Source organism: Prionailurus bengalensis, chromosome B2, assembly GCF_016509475.1.
Source record: "Prionailurus bengalensis isolate Pbe53 chromosome B2, Fcat_Pben_1.1_paternal_pri, whole genome shotgun sequence".
NCBI classification, from domain to species: Eukaryota; Metazoa; Chordata; class Mammalia; order Carnivora; family Felidae; genus Prionailurus; species Prionailurus bengalensis.
Window position 1 is genome coordinate 117444579 of NC_057349.1, and position 17087 is coordinate 117461665.

At 44.2% G+C, this 17087-nt stretch overlaps 1 protein-coding gene across 8 annotated transcripts in view; it reads left to right on the forward strand.

Moving 5' to 3' along the window:
* The first annotated feature begins 230 nt into the window (after nucleotides 1–230).
* The window catches only part of L3MBTL3 (L3MBTL histone methyl-lysine binding protein 3), a 127313-nt gene continuing 110456 nt past the window's right edge, over nucleotides 231–17087 (forward strand). For 2 of the 8 annotated variants that reach the window (XM_043592313.1, XM_043592317.1), the window contains exons 1-2: nucleotides 246–342; nucleotides 3945–4010. The gene's annotated coding sequence lies outside the window, so the exon portion shown is untranslated. Of the gene's footprint in view, nucleotides 343–1080; nucleotides 1179–1204; nucleotides 1436–2103; nucleotides 2389–3944; nucleotides 4011–17087 lie in introns of those variants that run through there. The other 6 variants (XM_043592316.1, XM_043592318.1, XM_043592315.1 and 3 more) reach the window with 5 other exon arrangements.

Below are 17087 nucleotides of genomic sequence, written 5' to 3' on the forward strand. Positions count from 1 at the left end.
AACCTGAGCAGTCTTTCATATTTGCTTTGACTGCTCCTGAACCAGCTCTGAGCCCGGGACAAGGATATTGAAAAGATGCACCTGAAACAGTATCTGCGGGCAGCTGCATTTGCCAACCGGCTTTATTGCTGCTTTCCAGCGGCGAAGGCGCAGCAGCAGTAACAGGGAAGCCAGAGCGAGCCTCCCCGGCAGCGGCGGCGGCGGCGGCGGCGGCGGCACCAGCGCAGTTTCCCCTCTCCCCAGCCCTGACTCTACGCGCACATGCGCACTGCGCCCGCAGCCCTGGACCATTTGTCAGGACTACTCGTGAGACGGAGAAAAAAAAAAAGAGAAAATTTGGGGGTAAGAAGCGGTTGATCGGATCTAATCTCTAATTAATCAGAAGATTTGTCCGTGCCAAAGCCATTCATTTATTTTTCTGGGTGCGGATGAAAGTTAAGAGACCTATAGAGAGAAGGAAGCGCACCCTCGTCTTGTGAAACAGATCAGGGGAGGGGAAAGGACAGAAGGGGTTTCTCCCCCACTTCTCTGCGCCTCTGGGAAAGAGGAGAAAACTTAATCCCGGGGAAAAAAGTGGGCAAGTGACTCGGAAACGGCTGGAGGGGGAGTCTCTGGGCATCTCACTCTCAAGTAGTGAGTGCGAGTGTGAAAGAGGAACAAAAGAGAGAGAAAAGAGAAAGGAAAAAATGGGGGGAGGAGAGACTTGTATTTTTTTCTTTGCGCGCACACGGGGAAGGGTGTGGGGGGCCGTGCGGAAGGGAGCCGGGGCGAGGCGGCCGCGTCGGGCTCTCGCCGGCGCGCAGGCGGCGGGATGCGTGTGGGCCCCCTCCCCCGCGCCCCCCGAGCTTGTCACTTTGGTCGCTTTCATGACACCGGGCGCGGGGTGGGGGAGCGCGGCGGCGCCGGGCTCCGCCGGGGTGCGTGCCCGAGTGGGCGCCGCGGAGCTGCAGCCCCGGGCGGCGAGCGCGGCCGCCGAGGCTGGGGCGGGAGAAGGGGGGGGGGGGGGAAGGTTGCCGGCCGGGGGGGGGGGCGGCGCGGGGGCGGCGGGGCGGCGGATCGGTGCGGCGGGAGGCGCGAGCCCCGCGCGCCGCCCCTGCGGCCCCCTCCGCCCGTGTGGCCTTTGTGCCGGGCGCGCACCGGAGAGCGAGCGAGTGAGCGAGCGAGCGCGAGAAGTACAAGTACGGGAGACCGAGGCAGTGGGAAAAGAGGCCGGGCCACTTTCTCCCCGCTCGGGCTGCGGAGAATGGACTGGTTGAATGTGCAGGCGCGTCTCCCCGGCGTGTGCAGTGTGTGTGCGCGGCGGAAAGGCCTCCCCGACTCCCACCGCGCACACGCACACTCACACGCACGCACACACTCGCGGACCCGCGGCGGGGCTCGGCGGCCGAGAGTTTGCGTTTTCTTCCTCGCCGCCTCCCCCTTCCCGACCGACTGTGTGAGAATTTCATATAGATCAGCTCCAATTTCCGCCATTTTGGGAAAGTTGCACAAAAATAAACCCTCCGGTTTATTTCTGCCCGAGGCAGGAAAGTGCTTCGGGAAGCAAGGCGGCGCGGGCCCGCCGCGGCCGTCCGCGCGGGGGAGGGCGCGGGCCGCGGGCCGGGCCGGGAGCCCGCGCCGTCGCGGCGTTCGCCCCGCTCGGTGCCGAGCCGCGCCGGCCGGGGTGCGGACGCGGGCGTGTGTCGGGAGGCGGCGGCGGTAGCGGCGGGCGGCGGCGGCCGCGCCGGGGCGGGGTGGGGGGAGGCGCGGGGCTGCTTTTCCTGCAACTTGTTTACGCCGCCCTTATATTGGGGGGACACGGAGGGGTCCGGGGCGGGCCGCCGCCCGCTTCGCGCCGCGTGCGTGTGCCGTTCCGGAATAATGGGTTTTGCACACTCGCGTCCTGGGCCCGGCGGGCCGTCCTCGCGCCGCGGCGGCCGGGCGGGGGGGAAGTAGAGGCCGGCGGGGGTGGGGATCGGGAAGCGCAGGAGCCGAGGCATCCGCCGCGCGCCCCGCGAGCTGGTGTGTGGTGGGGGGGGGGGGGGCGGGGAGGAGAGGGAGGAAAACTTGGGAGCCCTGGAGGCGGTTTGGGGGGGCACGGTGGTACGGGCGGGGGGGAGGACGCAACTTTTGTGCTGGTGGTAAAACTTTAATTACCTTTAAAGAAAAAGGCCTTTTGATTACCTCCTCTCTCCACCCCCCCCCCCCCTTTCTGGTCAAAGCATGGCCCACAGTGCGACCGTGAGAGAAAGTTTAAAAGCAGGCGGTTTCCTCCCCGCCTTCTTCGCGGAGGGGTGGGGGTGTCTGTTTGTCCGTCTGCGCTCGGAGAGAGGTGGGGGTAACGAGCCGCCGCTCTCCGGGGTCGCGAAGACCGTGGCCCTTACCCCACCCTTCCACGGGGAGACGAAGGTAAACGTCGCTTCAGTTTCCCTCCTCCCCGCCTCCCCCCCCCCCCGCTTCCTTTTCCTCCCCCTCCCCGCCGATTTTTTGAGGGGACCCAAAAAACGGAGTCTCTTTCCTTATGCAACTTCCTCGGGCGCTGTGAGCACAGCCCTTCCCCCTCCCTTGCATCCCTTGGCCCGCTCCTTTCCCACCTCGGGTCCACCGCCAGAAAAATGCATTATAAATCATGCAAAGTCCACGGAAACAAAAATAGATTTTTTTTTTTAATTGTTCTAAGTTTAAGTTAAGGGAAACTGAGATGAGAAATAAGATTTTGGGCGGGGGGGGTGGGGGGTGACGGCTGGGGCGAGTGCGTCGAATTTTAATTTTGATTTTCCTGGAGCGTTGTTTGTGATATCTTTATTGGTTTTGGGAGCCCGAGAGTCTCTGTACTGGCAAGTCGGTCGCGTGGATTTTTGCGCAAGTTTTTAGAAAAACACTGACTCGAGTAGAGCATTTCTCCGGAAAGTTTCAAGTGCAGCAAAATAGCGAACATGCAAAACTGGCCAAGGGGAGACCTCTAGTGGTTAAACGCTTCTTTAAGTTCGGAAGGCCGAGAGCAAAGTTTGGCCTTTGCTTGTAGCTACGTAGTCCGTTCAGACGTGGAAGTAATTAGACGACCTGAGCGAGCAGCCAGATGTGTGTGAATGGATGCGGATCAGAAATACAAGGTTTTAGTATCGGAGAGCAGAGAAATTCTGACGACCCAGACCCGGTGACTCGGATCCCTATTTGTTTATATGGGAAAAACACTTTGCTGTTATCTGTGATTTGAGATGGGTCTATAAACTGGGTTAGAAACAATTGTTTGTTTTTATATATTTATCCTTGCCTTTACCTTTGATCAACTTTTCATCAGGAGTCACAGCGGGTCGTTTCATTTTGAATATTAATAAAAACGCAAAGTGTTTACAACTCTGAAAAAAATGAAAAAGTCCTTTGGTTGAAATTTGTCTTTTATATAAACTGATCATTTTATTTGCCAGTAAATAGAATTAAAGGCTGGTATTTAGTTTTTTAACCGTGCAGTTTCATATAGTCACAAAATAAATAGTATCTTTTAGCTCTAGGAGTGTAATTTTGTTTCACTAAGATCTTATTTCAGAATACTTTGTATAAGTTGTGATTTAAATATTTACATATATGGGAAAAAACTGCTTACATAATATCTATTCATTTGCCAATGTGTGTTGTGCAAAGTAACTTCAATTTTAAACATAAAGGCACTGAGAGAAATTAAAGTTGAATTAAATGATCCCTGTAACTTTCACCTGTGGGCGGTACAGTGGGGGAAAACTTTAGTTTAGGAATTTAGGATAAGGGTATAATATGAATGATAAAACCCAGTTCATCTCATCCAGAACTATTTTGTTTTTAGTATACTGAATGGTATTGTGTGCAATTATGCAATAAGTCAGCGATTCAAAAATTCAGCGTATTAATTGTGGATGTGAAGTCTTCTTTTTTTATGACAGTGCATTGATTTTACTTTTCATCTCTTTAAATTAACGCTGGACCTTTAGGAGAAGTCTTGGGGGTGGACAGCAATCCCAAAGACCACCAGACAGTTATTTCTTCACTGCCACTAGGTAAGATTTGCTTGTTAAACAAATTGCTTGGTATACTTGGCAGCTGTTAAAAGCTGCACTTGGGGGCCAGGAAGGAGAACGTGGAACAGGGTTGGCAGGAAGATATCATTTTGTGGGTGCTGCTTTGAATGCATGAAAAGTCTTGACATTAAGTGTGATGAGGCTCAAATAAAACATTACGAAAAGTTGAGATTGTCCTGGATAATTTTTGGACAGGCCCTTTTACTAGACTCTTAATTTGCATCTCAATTGTACCTGTTTTCTACGGCAAGTAAATAGTTTTATTCTTTGGAATTGAAAAAATGGGGAAACTAGAAGCAAGCACTTGTAATTTAATGTAACTGTTATCACACAGTGACACGGAAGATTCTGGAACTTGTTAAAATTTTGTCGGTGAAATTTACAGTGAGAGCTTTGGGGCATTTAAGTAATTTAACTTCGGTGGCTCAAATCCAACATGGGCCGACTTGTGCCAGATGTCACGTCAAAGGTTTGTAGTGACTTTCCAGCATGTTAGCACATACGTGTCAACTTTTGGACATACCTCTGCAAAGAATATAGCTGTTGTCTAATAAATAAGATCTCTTTGGTAATTTTGGAGGGTGCTGGTTTGTCTCCAGTCATGCAGGGCCTGTTTTCAGGACAAAGGTTGTCCTCAGGCAAAAGGGTCAGTCCTCGTGAATAAAGCATCAAAGTATGTCCGCGCTACTCTACTGCTTTCTTCTATTTATACTCTTTTTTTTTTTTTAATTTTAATTGTAGATAGAGCACGTGCAAGCGGGGGGAGGGGGGCAGAGGGAGAGAAAGAGGGAGAGAGAGAATCTTAAGTAGGATCCATGCTCAGTGCCGAGCCGACGTGGGGCTCTATCTCAAGACCGTGGGACCATGACCTGAGCTGCAACTGAGAGTCAGATGCTCAACCGACTGAGTTACCCGGATGCCCCTGTTTCTACTTTTTGTTTTCTTTCCTCCTTTTAATTTTTTCCTTTCCTTTTTTTTTTTTGCTTCTTTTCATTCTGTTTCTCTATCTTAAGTAATAAAGGAGTCACTGATTCTTGTTTGGCAAAAACAGCACAGAAGCAGTTAGCCTTACTTTTTATGAGTAGGACTAATAACCCTCATTGGACTACCTTATAACCAGGATAGGCATGATCCAGATGTCAAAACGGAATAATTACTGATGTAAAAATGATCATTAACAGTAATTTATTGTCATTTTCTGCTTGTGGATCGTCTTGAACGGCGTAATTAGCAAAACAAGTAGTTGGGGTCCATGTATATGATGCAGTAGAGACAGCGAGGCAGGAACAACCCCAAGAAGATCATGTAGACAGAAGTAGAGAGCAGGCAGAGTAAAAGGTGATTCCTAGGATGGTGAGTTCAGGCATGCCGAGTAGAAGACAGTGACAGTTTTTCTTCATTTGGGGAGTCATTGTGGCTGTGGATAGAGCGGTAGAGTGGGAATCCGAAGACGAGTTAGCCTCTAAATGTATCACGTTGTGTAAGTCACTTTACCTCTTCCAGCCTAGATTTCCCCATCTGGAAAATGGGAGCAGGAGTGCTTGTCTTGCTTTCTTTGTTGAAAGGATAAAATAAAATAAGGGTTTGAGAACTACACAGAGTTATTCAAATGTTTGGTAGTCGTTTTACCATTTTACCTTAGTCAGGCTTTGTGAAGGGCAGGAAGGAGGTTGTCAAGGGCAAAACAGAGTGATTTAATTCCTAGCTAAAATTATTAGGTTAGTTGCTGGTGTATATATTATATGGACTTGTCACAGTATTTCCAGGGGATATTTCTTTTCTTTAGGAAAAAGGTAGTTTATCTTTAATAGCGTCGGCTCATTGCAGGAAGGGACCGTGTTTTAATATGGTGCTGAATATAAACTGAAATTTATTTATCCCAATCTAGTCATTTAATAGGTAGGAGTAAGTGAAATAAATCAAATTTAAAATGATGCCTAATTGTGGAAATGGGAGGGTGGTGATAGAAGGGTTGGTGTGAAGGGAATTCGTGTGCTGTAATTAATATTTTAGTTGCATGAATCTGCTGGGAAATGGAGATGAGAAAATAGGTAACTGGGGTAGGGAGGATTTACATGCTAGAGGTGGGAAAATGGGTCCTGCATGTGACTGTGGATTTAGGGAAAGGTCCTCACAGGGCTTCCCTTTACCCCACTTAACGTTTTCCAGACCCCTTTGCCACTTTATTCTAATTATAACCAACTATTACCTAGATAGGAAAAAATAAAGTCACAACTGCTTTCTGTCATTATTCTAAACTCGCTGATAGTGAACTTGACAAACCCTGACAAGTTTTTGTTGGTTGTAGTTCATCTTTCTTCTCTTGTAGACTCTCCAATCAATGTTCTAAGAATTCAAAAACAATACTGTTGGAGAGAAGAAATAGGTGTCCTGTTGAATTAGTCCTTGAATAATTGAGGATTGATTCTTGAATAATTTCCACTGGTTTGTTTGGTAGTTTATTTCCAAGAAATATATATTTCAACCAAGGTTCTTTGTAGCAGATAGGGTTAGGATGGGAAATTTTTAATAGAATTTGCTTCATGTGGGACATGTGGGACATGTGTACCCTTGGAGTCCTCAGGGTGGGTATCCTTAGTGATCCCTATTGCAGTGTTTCTACTAGTTAACCAATTTTTAGTGAGCTCTTAAAGTGCTGAACACCAAAAGACTAGGTCTTTGCCCATGAGTCCCCTAGATCCTAACCCCAAGGACTGGGCTTAATTCTAAGCTCTGTTATTAAGAGTATAGCAGCTGCACTTGGTACCAGTAGGAAAAAACAAGGGACCCAGCACTCTTGGGAACCAGCGAGTCTGGAAACAAGATTCCTGGGTTTACTGATGCAGGACAGTGCCATATAATTGTATATACATGGCACAATATAGCTCATCCTTTCTTGAGTGAGATCCTTTAAAATGACAAAGCATGGAAGAGACTGTCTGCTCCAGTATGTTTGTATCCTTTTCATGCATATTAGGCTGATCGCTTTTGTTATATCCTACTGAAATTCAGGGCATCCGTAGAAGATATATTTTGTAAAGGACTTCATTACCCAGTGGGAATATTTTCAGGTTTTTTTTTTTTTTCCTAAGGTAAATTATTTCACTGACACTTGAGGATATGAGTAAATAGTGGCAGACTATGAACTAGTTTGTACTGATTGTAGCAATAGCTATGCAACTAGGGGAGGAAAGCAAAACACCAGGAAAGGTAGCCTTGCAATGTAACTGAGTCGGATTGATGAAGTCAAATCGAGAAGGACGTTTAAAAACTCCCCATTTACGAGACAGGGTGCTTGGGGGGAAAGAACAAGGATGTTTCAGAAGAACTTAAGGAAATTGGTCGATCTTGGCTGAGAGAACTTCTCGCGAGTCTTGGTTTCTTCCTCAGAAGTGGACCTAGAATTGGTGACTTGAACCGTGATTGGAAGAATTACTTGTGTATTATACATAGTAGCAAAATGCTTACTTTATTATTATTTCTGTAAGGGTTCTGTGTCCGTCAACTAATATCTATTGAGCACCTGTTTTTTAGAAGTCTCAGGTAGGGAGTGCTTCAGATAATCAACACGTAGAACAGAGTTGAATGAACGAATGGGTTAGGGCTCTAAAGAAAGCAGCAGTCCTTGGCCTCAGCGTGTTCATAAATCTGGTTGAGGGGAGAACCCACACACATACAGTGATGAACAAAACAAAGCTGTGCTTGAGTGCTTGGGAAAGGTCGAGGTGAACGTGGTAAGTACTGTGGTAGTACCACTGGGTGTAGTGTCCAACCTGTTGCTGAGGGAAGGACCTGGGAGGGAGGGTGTTGTCTGCAAAACAGTGTCAAGTGTTGATATGTTAGGTGTAATTGTATGTTGAGTGCCTTCTGAATGTCAAGCATTGAACTGGGCACTTTTTATATTCATTCGTTCATGCATCCATCCAATCATGCATCCAACAAATACTGAGTGCCTTCTGTCTGCCCAGGTACTGTTCTAGGCTCTGAGTACTGTCTAATATTTTCACAAACTTTGAGCATTTGGTATTATTATTTCACTTTTGGAGCAATCTGGTGCTCAGAGATATTTAGTAACTTGTCTAAGTTCATAACATGCAGTTTGAAAGGGGTGGAGCCGTGGAAAATGATACTCGTTTATGATTGTTTTGTTAAGGTTTCCAATTTTCAAAACAATTCTTTGAATAGTTTTTTTTTTCAATGTTTATTTATTTTGGGGACAGAGAGAGACAGAGCATGAACGGGGGAGGGGCAGAGAGACAGAGGGAGACACAGAATCAGAAACAGGCTCCAGGCTCTGAGCCATCAGCCCAGAGCCTGACGCAGGGTTCGAACTCCGGGACCGCGAGATCGTGACCTGGCTGAAGTCGGACGCTTAACCGACTGCGCCACCCAGGCGCCCCTCTTTGAATAGTTTTAAGAAAACACGTTTCCAGATTAATGTATTTGCTCTTACACATTTGTTTACTAAGATAAGCAATAGCAAACAGGTATCACAATAAATAATGGAGAGAGAACTCTCTTTCCTTTTCCCTTTTTTTTTTTCTTTTTTAAACCAAGCATTGAGAAAAAGACCAATTATTGAGTTGTACTGAAAAGAACACCTTGGCCTAGCTCATGGCCTTGAAATGATCACAAACTGTTAAGAAAACATAACTCAGATTAGGTTGAGAATTACTGGGCTTATTTATAAAGAGGTTCACTTGTTCTTTGTAGGAAGAGATGGGATGAGGCAGCAGGGTTAGTTCTGAAAAAAATGTAGATCAATCAGTCAGTAGAATGGGACCTACGTTTTTTAAAGTGAACTTGAAAGATGATGGGATTTACTCAGAAGGCAGGATTGTAGAAGGAAGGAAGAAAATTTAATTGAGGGAGAGAGAAATTGGTGGTGAGAAACTTGGGGCAGGGCTGAATGTAGCGTACTGGAATCAAAATTAAAAAAAAAAAACAGGAAATATGACTAATAATATATTCAACAACAGTGCTATGGTTACTGTTCTACTCCTTAACCAGAAGAGTATGCTCATGTTTGCCAAATGAAGTGAAGAGTCTCTATTTATTCATTGGCTAGTTCTGTGTTGCAACGGGAGTCAGATAGTATCTCCAGTGTGTGAGTTACGGTCCGTCAGGCAGAGCTTTAGTCTGACTTAGAAGGCTACCCCTGCATGCATTCATGAAGGGGTAATGGACTGCTTCTCCTCTAAGGAAGCTCTATCACCCTTTAAATTTTTTTAAATTTGTTTTTTTAATGTTTATTTATTTTTGAGACAGAGAGAGACAGAGCATGAATGGGGGAGGGTCAGAGAGAGAGGGAGACACAGAATCCGAAGCAGGCTCCAGGCTCTGAGCTGTCAGCACAGAGCCCAACGTGGGGCTCGAACTCACAGACCATGAGATCATGACCTGAGCCGAAGTCAGAAGCTCAACCGACTGAGCCACCCAGGTGCCCCCACCCTTTAAATTTTTTTGAGCATTTACTACATGCCAGGCTGTTTTAAGATTGGACAGTAGCTTTACGTTATGTGTAATTTTGCAGAATTAAACTACTTCGGTAGGAGAACATTTTGAGTAGGATTGTTCAGGCACCAAAATCATTCGATCATTTCCCCCCCATCTGTTACACTGACTGAACCCTGAACTCTGAATTGAAATTCCTAAGAGGTCAGTCTGGTCAGGTGGTTGAGATCCACTTTGTGTTCCTGTTAGCTAGATTTGAGGCCTAGCTGTTCAGTCTGTTGATAAGGAGTTTAGCTACCAATGGTTATCAACATAAACCTGTAGACTTGACTTCTGTGAAAGAAATAAAATCTGGTCACAGCTACTTTATTAGATACAAAAGAGAAATCAAGTGTAAATCTTAATTTTAGCTCTGTGTTCTATAAAAAAATACGAAGCAGAGTAAGAAAAAAGAAGGTACTACTTTTAGCGTTTAAAAAATTATGAAATGAAATAAGAGAAAAGAACAAGATACTACTTTTAGTTTTTCTTTTTTGAGTTCATGCATATTTTGCATAACCATGGACATATCTGTGTCAGACAGGTTCTTGTTCTTTTTATGCCCTTTGAGTCCCTTTAATGGGTGTAAAATTTGTATTATGACCCTATTAGTGTAGTGATGTTGATGATATGATAGCACTTGTCAGGATGTTTTTGCCTCAAACTGAGGTATCTTCTACTCTGTACATTGAAAATGAACTTACCAATGAAAGCATTTGATGAGAGTGTGTTAAATATGCCATAGGCCTGTTAATGTCAGTTTGTGATTTCGTTTTCTATGTACATTTTTTTTTCTTGAAAGGCATTTTTCATTTTCTGTTCCTCCTTTAGAGGAAGTAAGTAGGTTAGGCCACAGAATCTCAAATAATTCATCCTTCTTACAGTAACAAGCGGGAAGGCAGGAAGTTGAGATTTTTGTCAAGTTTGCTTTCAGTGACTACCCCTTTGCATAGAATCTCCATGGCAGAAAAGGTAGCAAATCAGATAAGCCATGGCTGCATTCATAGGGTTTTTCTCATTAAAACATGACCAGGACATACAGGTTTTGAGAAAATATCAGTAAGAAGGAACCATCCTAATAACCAGTTTCACGTTTAAAGGAAGCATAGATCAGGCATCTACTATATAAGGATAGATGTGGGCAGAAGACCCAGATTCTCGAGGATTTGTTCTTGATGGTACAGAGATTTCATTTCTCACATTGAAATGATCTAGAATTTTGCCTGCCTCAAATCTATGAACTTGGGCCCTGGGGGCAAAATTTCACATCTCTCCACAAAGGCTCTCAATTCCAGGATGTGTGCAATTCAGAGTTCTTATCAGGCGGGTGAGTAGGGATATCAAAGCTGGTATCTGTCATGCTTGATTTGAAAGGAAAATTTTTCTTTGTAGCAATATGTGTTTGTTGAGAGATGCTTCAAGTGTGAGTTTAGATTTTTCTCTTATCCTTACTGAATAATCCTGTTTAAGAGGTTTGAATTTAACTTCTTTTGATGTGTTCTCCACTGACACTTAAATAAGGAGAGTTTCTTGGAGCAGTCATGTTACGCTTCTGCCAAAGAGATAAATAAATACTTAGCAGCATAGCTGTTAGTTAGAATTTCACTGGAGAATATGAGATAGATGGACAAATAAAGATCTTTTTTCTGATTTCCCCTGTCCCAAATTTCCACCCACAACTAGTCTGTTGCATTTTCACCTTCTCTTTTTATTTATTCATTTGATATATTTCATTGATACCTACAGTGGATATTCATAAGGCATAAGGAAATGAACAAAGCAAGGTCTCTTTCTTCCAAAGCCTCCTCTCAGTAGATCATCATGATACAGTGTAACAAGGATTGTGATTGGGGTATAGATTCTCTCTTCCCAGTCCCACTTCTGGTATGTCACTTACACATACTCCAGTAATTGTACAGAGAGAGACTCATTCTAGTCTCCTTTTGGGGGGGGGGGGTTGGGGAGGTGGGATCCCATCTCTAGTTTTCATCTCTCTTTCTCCTCCCAGCCTTTTGCAGGTCCTGGAACCGCAGTCGATATGTGAGGAAGCTTTTATACTTCCTCGGCAAAAATATCCTTAAGGTTGCCAATGGCCTACTCTTGGGTTGTTATTCGGAGATTATGTTCTTCTTACGTTTTTTGGTTGTTAAAATGTTCTTTCCTTTATAAGAGTGTGGCAGAACTAATAGCTACTGACCTTGTGTCAGTTTCCCAGATTCATTTGGAAATTGTACATGTCCATGAAATCCAGAGCCTTGCCATTGTTCTTAACCTCCCATTTTACTTTACCTTCACCTCTGGACTCCTGAGAAATCAAGTAGGGCGTGGTGGTGCAAAGGTCTTGGCCCTCGCAGTTATCATTCCTCTGTGCTGGTATGCTTTAGATATTGGGTGAACTGCTACTTGGAGGGAATATGGACACTGGAGAGCAATTTGTTTTCTTTTCTTCAGAAAACCACAGTTCTGTGTATTGAGTGTCTGCCATGTGCAAAACACTCCCAGCATGCATAATTTAATTTAATTTAATTTAACTTTATTTTATTTTTTTAATGTTTGTCTATTTATTTTGCGAGAGAGCGTGCGCAAGCAGAGAGGAAGAGAGGAAGGGAGAGAAAGAATCCCAAGGGGGTTCCACACTATCAGCGCAGAGCCCTATACGGGGCTCAGTATCATAAACCACGAGATCATGACCTGAGCTGAAATCAAGAGCCAGACGCTCAACCAGCTGAACCACCCAGCTGTTCCTACTTAAGGTGCATGATTTGGAAAAAAGTTTTTACATCTCTGTAAAGTAGCTCTTCCCATTCCATTTTATAGATGAAGGGGCCGAAGCCTCAGGAGAGGTGAGGTACCCTACCCAGGAATATGCAGTAATTTGTAAATTGTGAAGCCAGGATTCAAACATGGGTACTCTGGCTCCAGAACCCGTGCTTGCCAGCCTAGATTGGCTTCTGTGTTGACTGAAATACAGCATACTGGGCACTGTGGTATAGTCTGAGGGACACTGTCTTAGATAAAAGTTTGTTTCTAGGCTGGGTGACTTCAGTTTTCTTGTCTGGAAAATGTAATCAGTCTTAAGAGGTAGTTGTGAGGGTCAGATTGGTTGGTATTATTGAGATCCTTTAATTTTTTTTTTTTAATGTTTTATTTATTTTTGAGACAGAGACAGAGCATGAATGGGGGAGGGGCAGAGAGAGAGAGGGAGACACAGAATCTGAAGCAGGCTCCAGGCTCTGAGCCATCAGCCCAGAGCCCGACGCGGGGCTCGAACTCACGGACCGCGAGATCGTGACCTGAGCTGAAGTCGGCTGCTTAACCGACTGAGCCACCCAGGCGCCCCTATTGAGATCCTTTAAAATGACAAAGCATGGAAGAGACCGGCTGCTCCAGTGTGTCTCTGTCCCCTTCATGCACATTAGGCTGATGGCCTTTGTCCGATTACCCCTTTGTAGCCTTGTATTTGTGAGTATGTGCGTTCTCCCCTTGCAGGCTGTGTACCTGTCTCATGTCACGGAGGTACCGGCCATCGGAGAGTGAATCAGAAAACTGTAGACAGGCCTTAGGAGTCAGAGGCCGTATCTTTCTCAGAATCACTTTCTCCAGCCTCGACTTCAAGGGCTACAAGTCCTGAGGGCATTCCCCCGTTGTAGATACTATGAATCTCAATACTCGGATGCCGGTTGGGAACTAGGTCAGAAGGTGGCATCTGTAGTGGAATCTAACCTAAAGATGAATACATTTTTATCCTGTAAAACACTACCTCCTTTCATGTCATTTCCTGAATTTATTTTCCATCGCTCAGCATTTTCCCAAAGGTCGGACGCAGGGGGGTGGGAGGGCTCCATGGAATTCCATGTTCTGTGGTAATAGAGTCACAAGGCCAAGTGACGGCGGGACGCTTTGCCGCGCTGCTGCTGAGGTACTCTGTACGTCTCCTGGAGACCCTGAGGGGATCCCACATCTCTTCCAACAAAAAACTTGTTATCACAGGGCAGGAATCAATGGTCTCCTAAAAGTTGCGTTTTGAGGGACAGACTGGGGTACGTTGCCCTAGCCTTTCATCAAGTTTTGTTTCGAAGCCTTAGCCTGGCCTGCAGTGTGTAGTCAGACCAGCCTGGTGGCAGGGAGAGCCTGGCCTTCAGGCCCAACCCCCTCTGCTTATGGCGGATCCTTCTCCATCATTTCAGAGGTATTGTTCTGTTAAGAAAGGTAATAGTCACGGGAAACAAAAGCAAAAATAAACTATTGGGACTACAAATAAAAAGCTTTTACAAAGAAAGGAAACCATTAACAAAACAAAAAGACATCCTACTGAATGGGAGAAGATGTTTGTAGATGATATATCCAATAAGGGATATCCCAAGTATAGAAAGAATTTCTACAACTCAACAACAACAAAAAATCCCAATCTGATTAAAAAACGGGCAGAGGACTTGACTAGACTTTTTGCCAAAGCGGACATGCAGATGGCCATCAGACAAATGAAATTTGCTTGACATCACTAATCATTCAGGAAATGCAAATCAAAACCACAATGAGATAGCACCTCTTACCAGTCAGAATAGCTAGTATAACAAAGACAAGAAGTAGCATGTGGTGTAAAGGGAACCCTCATGCGTCGTTGGTGGGAATGCATTTTGATGCCGCCACTGTGGAAAATAGTAATGGAACTCCTCAAAAAATTAAAAATATATGTCCAGCAATTCTACCAGGTATTTACCCAAAGAAAACAAAAACACTAATTTGAAAAGATAACATACACCCCTGTGTTTATTGCAGCCTTATTTATAATAGCCACAATACAGAAACAACCCAAGTGTCCATCCATAGATGAATGGATAAAGAAGATGTGGTATATATATACGGTGGAATATTACCCGGCCAAAAAAAAAAAAAAAAGAAAAAAAGAAAGAAAGAAAGAATGAGACGTTGCCATTAGTGACAACACGGATAGACCCAGAGCATATAATGCTAAGTAAAACAGGTCAGACAGAGAGACACAAATACCACACGATTTCACTTGTATGTGGAATCTAAAAACAAATGAACAAAAAAACAGTCTTGTACAAATAGAGAGCAGAATGCTGGTTGTCTAAGGGGAGGACGGTGAGGGGATGGGCAAAATAGAGGAAAGGCATTAAAAGGTTAAAAAAAAAAGCTAGTTGTCTTTTCTGGAGCTATGTAACTATGAGATATTATTATTATTAACAATAAAATACCTACTTTGATGTAGTGATCTTGAATCTTGTGATGCAGATTTTGAGTAAGTGCTCTACCGTAAGAGCTAGTATAGAAATAAAATTCGATGAAAGAAACGAAAGTAATTCTAGCTTTTTTTAAGGTCACTTGAGCAGCTTTCATGAACTCAAATAATTGTTAAACCAGATAATTATAATAAAAAGCCAACAGTTTATTGATTGCTTACTATGTGGTAGGCAGTATGCTGAGGTATTACCTGATGTATCTCGTGGAATCCCCACCCGTGCCCACTTAAGAAAGGTTCCTCCATTCCCCACACTTTATAGGTGGGGGAATTGAGACTTCCAGAGATGAACTGCTCAGGAGCTACCCTTAGGTAATTATCAGATTTTGCCAAGTGAAAGGAAGCGGAGGAAGGGAGGGAAGTGGTTGAGGAAAGGCTGAGGGATAGAAGGGGGGACTGGTGAGAAGTTGGCAGGTGTTAAGGATGATCCATGAAGTATTTGATGAGCACCTGTGAAAGGGTGACGAGGAGCTGGGTAGGTGGGGTTAGGGAGGCTCAAAGCAGTTTCCTAAGCCACATTAAGAAGGTGTTTAGCAGTGGAAAGCAGCTTTTTAGGTGATGTTACCGAATAATGATATTAGGACTTTTTGTAGGTCACAGTGTGCCAGATAGAGCATTTGGTTAGCGACTGATGATTTCTACAAAGTAAACAAAAAGCCAGCTTCAGTTGATGGTATGAAAGTGGGCATCTTAGCAGCAAGGCATTAGATGGACTTTTCTCACTGATACACGTTGCTCTGTATCTCTTTGGTGTGTTTCTTCTGCATAGTTTGCATTTTTGTTTGGTTCGCGGTAATGATTTTAGGGTTAACATTCCTGACTCTTTACAGAAGATAGGTTGCTCTGTTAACCCAAACTGATCAACACCAGGTGCTGATATCTCAGTTCTGTCATCTGACAGAATTTTAATCCGATTCTGCTTTTGAGGTGATGTTTATCCTCATAAGCACTTCCAATTCATAGCCATATCATCTCTACGCCTTATTTTTGAAAAATGTGCCTATTAACTATAAGGCTACAAAATACAACCCTAAAAAAAGCAACTGTAGCATTATTGAAACAATTTAACTGCTTTTAGTGAACATTAGCTAGCCATTCTTCTCAAAATAATATTTTGAAACTGTGGTTTGAGCAGGAATGGCCTGGCTATAGGTAGCTGCCTTTCTTCATAATCTTTATTTCCCACCTTATCTGCAGATTGAGACTTTTGGTTTATAGGCAGTGCCCACTCTTTCAGTTTATTTTGAGCATCCTAGATTGGGTGGCTTATCTCTCAGGACTGTTAATCTTGTCTTCATCTCAGCCCCAGGTAGGTTCATCACCTTGCCGGTGCTGTAGGAGCTCAGCACTGGGGGAATCCAAGCCCCTCACTCAGAGCCACCGCCTTATCCACTCAGGGCAGAGATGAATGAAGGGATTGTATGAAGGGGGGATCATGAAGGACACACAAACTCTGTTTATCTCTTGTCAAAATAAGATAAGGGTAGATTCTTGACGTCTGTGAAGAATACATCCCAAGGCAATCGCCAATTCCCAAATTGAAAGAAATCATTGTAACATACAATTCCTTCCTTCAGATTGCAAAAGTATAACTGAAAAATGTAAATGATCTCTCTAGACCTGAACTACTTATCTTGCTTGATGAGCAATTTTTGTACTGTCTGGAGCACTTATTGAAACAAATTCACACATCTTTTCTACTTACTTCCTTTTGGAGCATTTGGTAGTTTTGTTCACACAATGTGTCTGAGTCATCATTACATTTGACATTTCAGTCTTTAATTTATCTGAAACTTCTATTTTGTGGCTAGGGCCTATCACTTTCATAAACATTTCCATACGCCCCTCATTCTGTCATCAACACTAGAATCAACTAGCAGTTAATTGTGTTTGTTTCATTTCTTAACAAGAAACAGAGTTTTATCTTTTTATTCACAGTGGCCGCAGTGTAAGACTGAGTGCTGTGAGTAAGGGCCTACCTGGACCTTGGCTGACCCAGCGGCTTGTCCTCGTCCCTCAGCTTTATGCATGTCTCATTCAGAATTGTGGCTTTGCAAAATGACAAATTACTAAATGTCATGGGAACTTCAGATGCTACTCAGGAATGGTAGAAACCATAAATAGTCTGTGAATGCCAGGAATCTACTGTATACTTCTGATACCTGAATTGTAGAGAAGCAAACCCTATCCTTCCTCTTCTCATCCATCTGTAGAGCTGGTGCATTTGCATATATCGTTAAATACCTGCTATTTAAATTACCCAAGAGCTTTGGGGAAGTTGACTTCCCTTAGTGACTTCT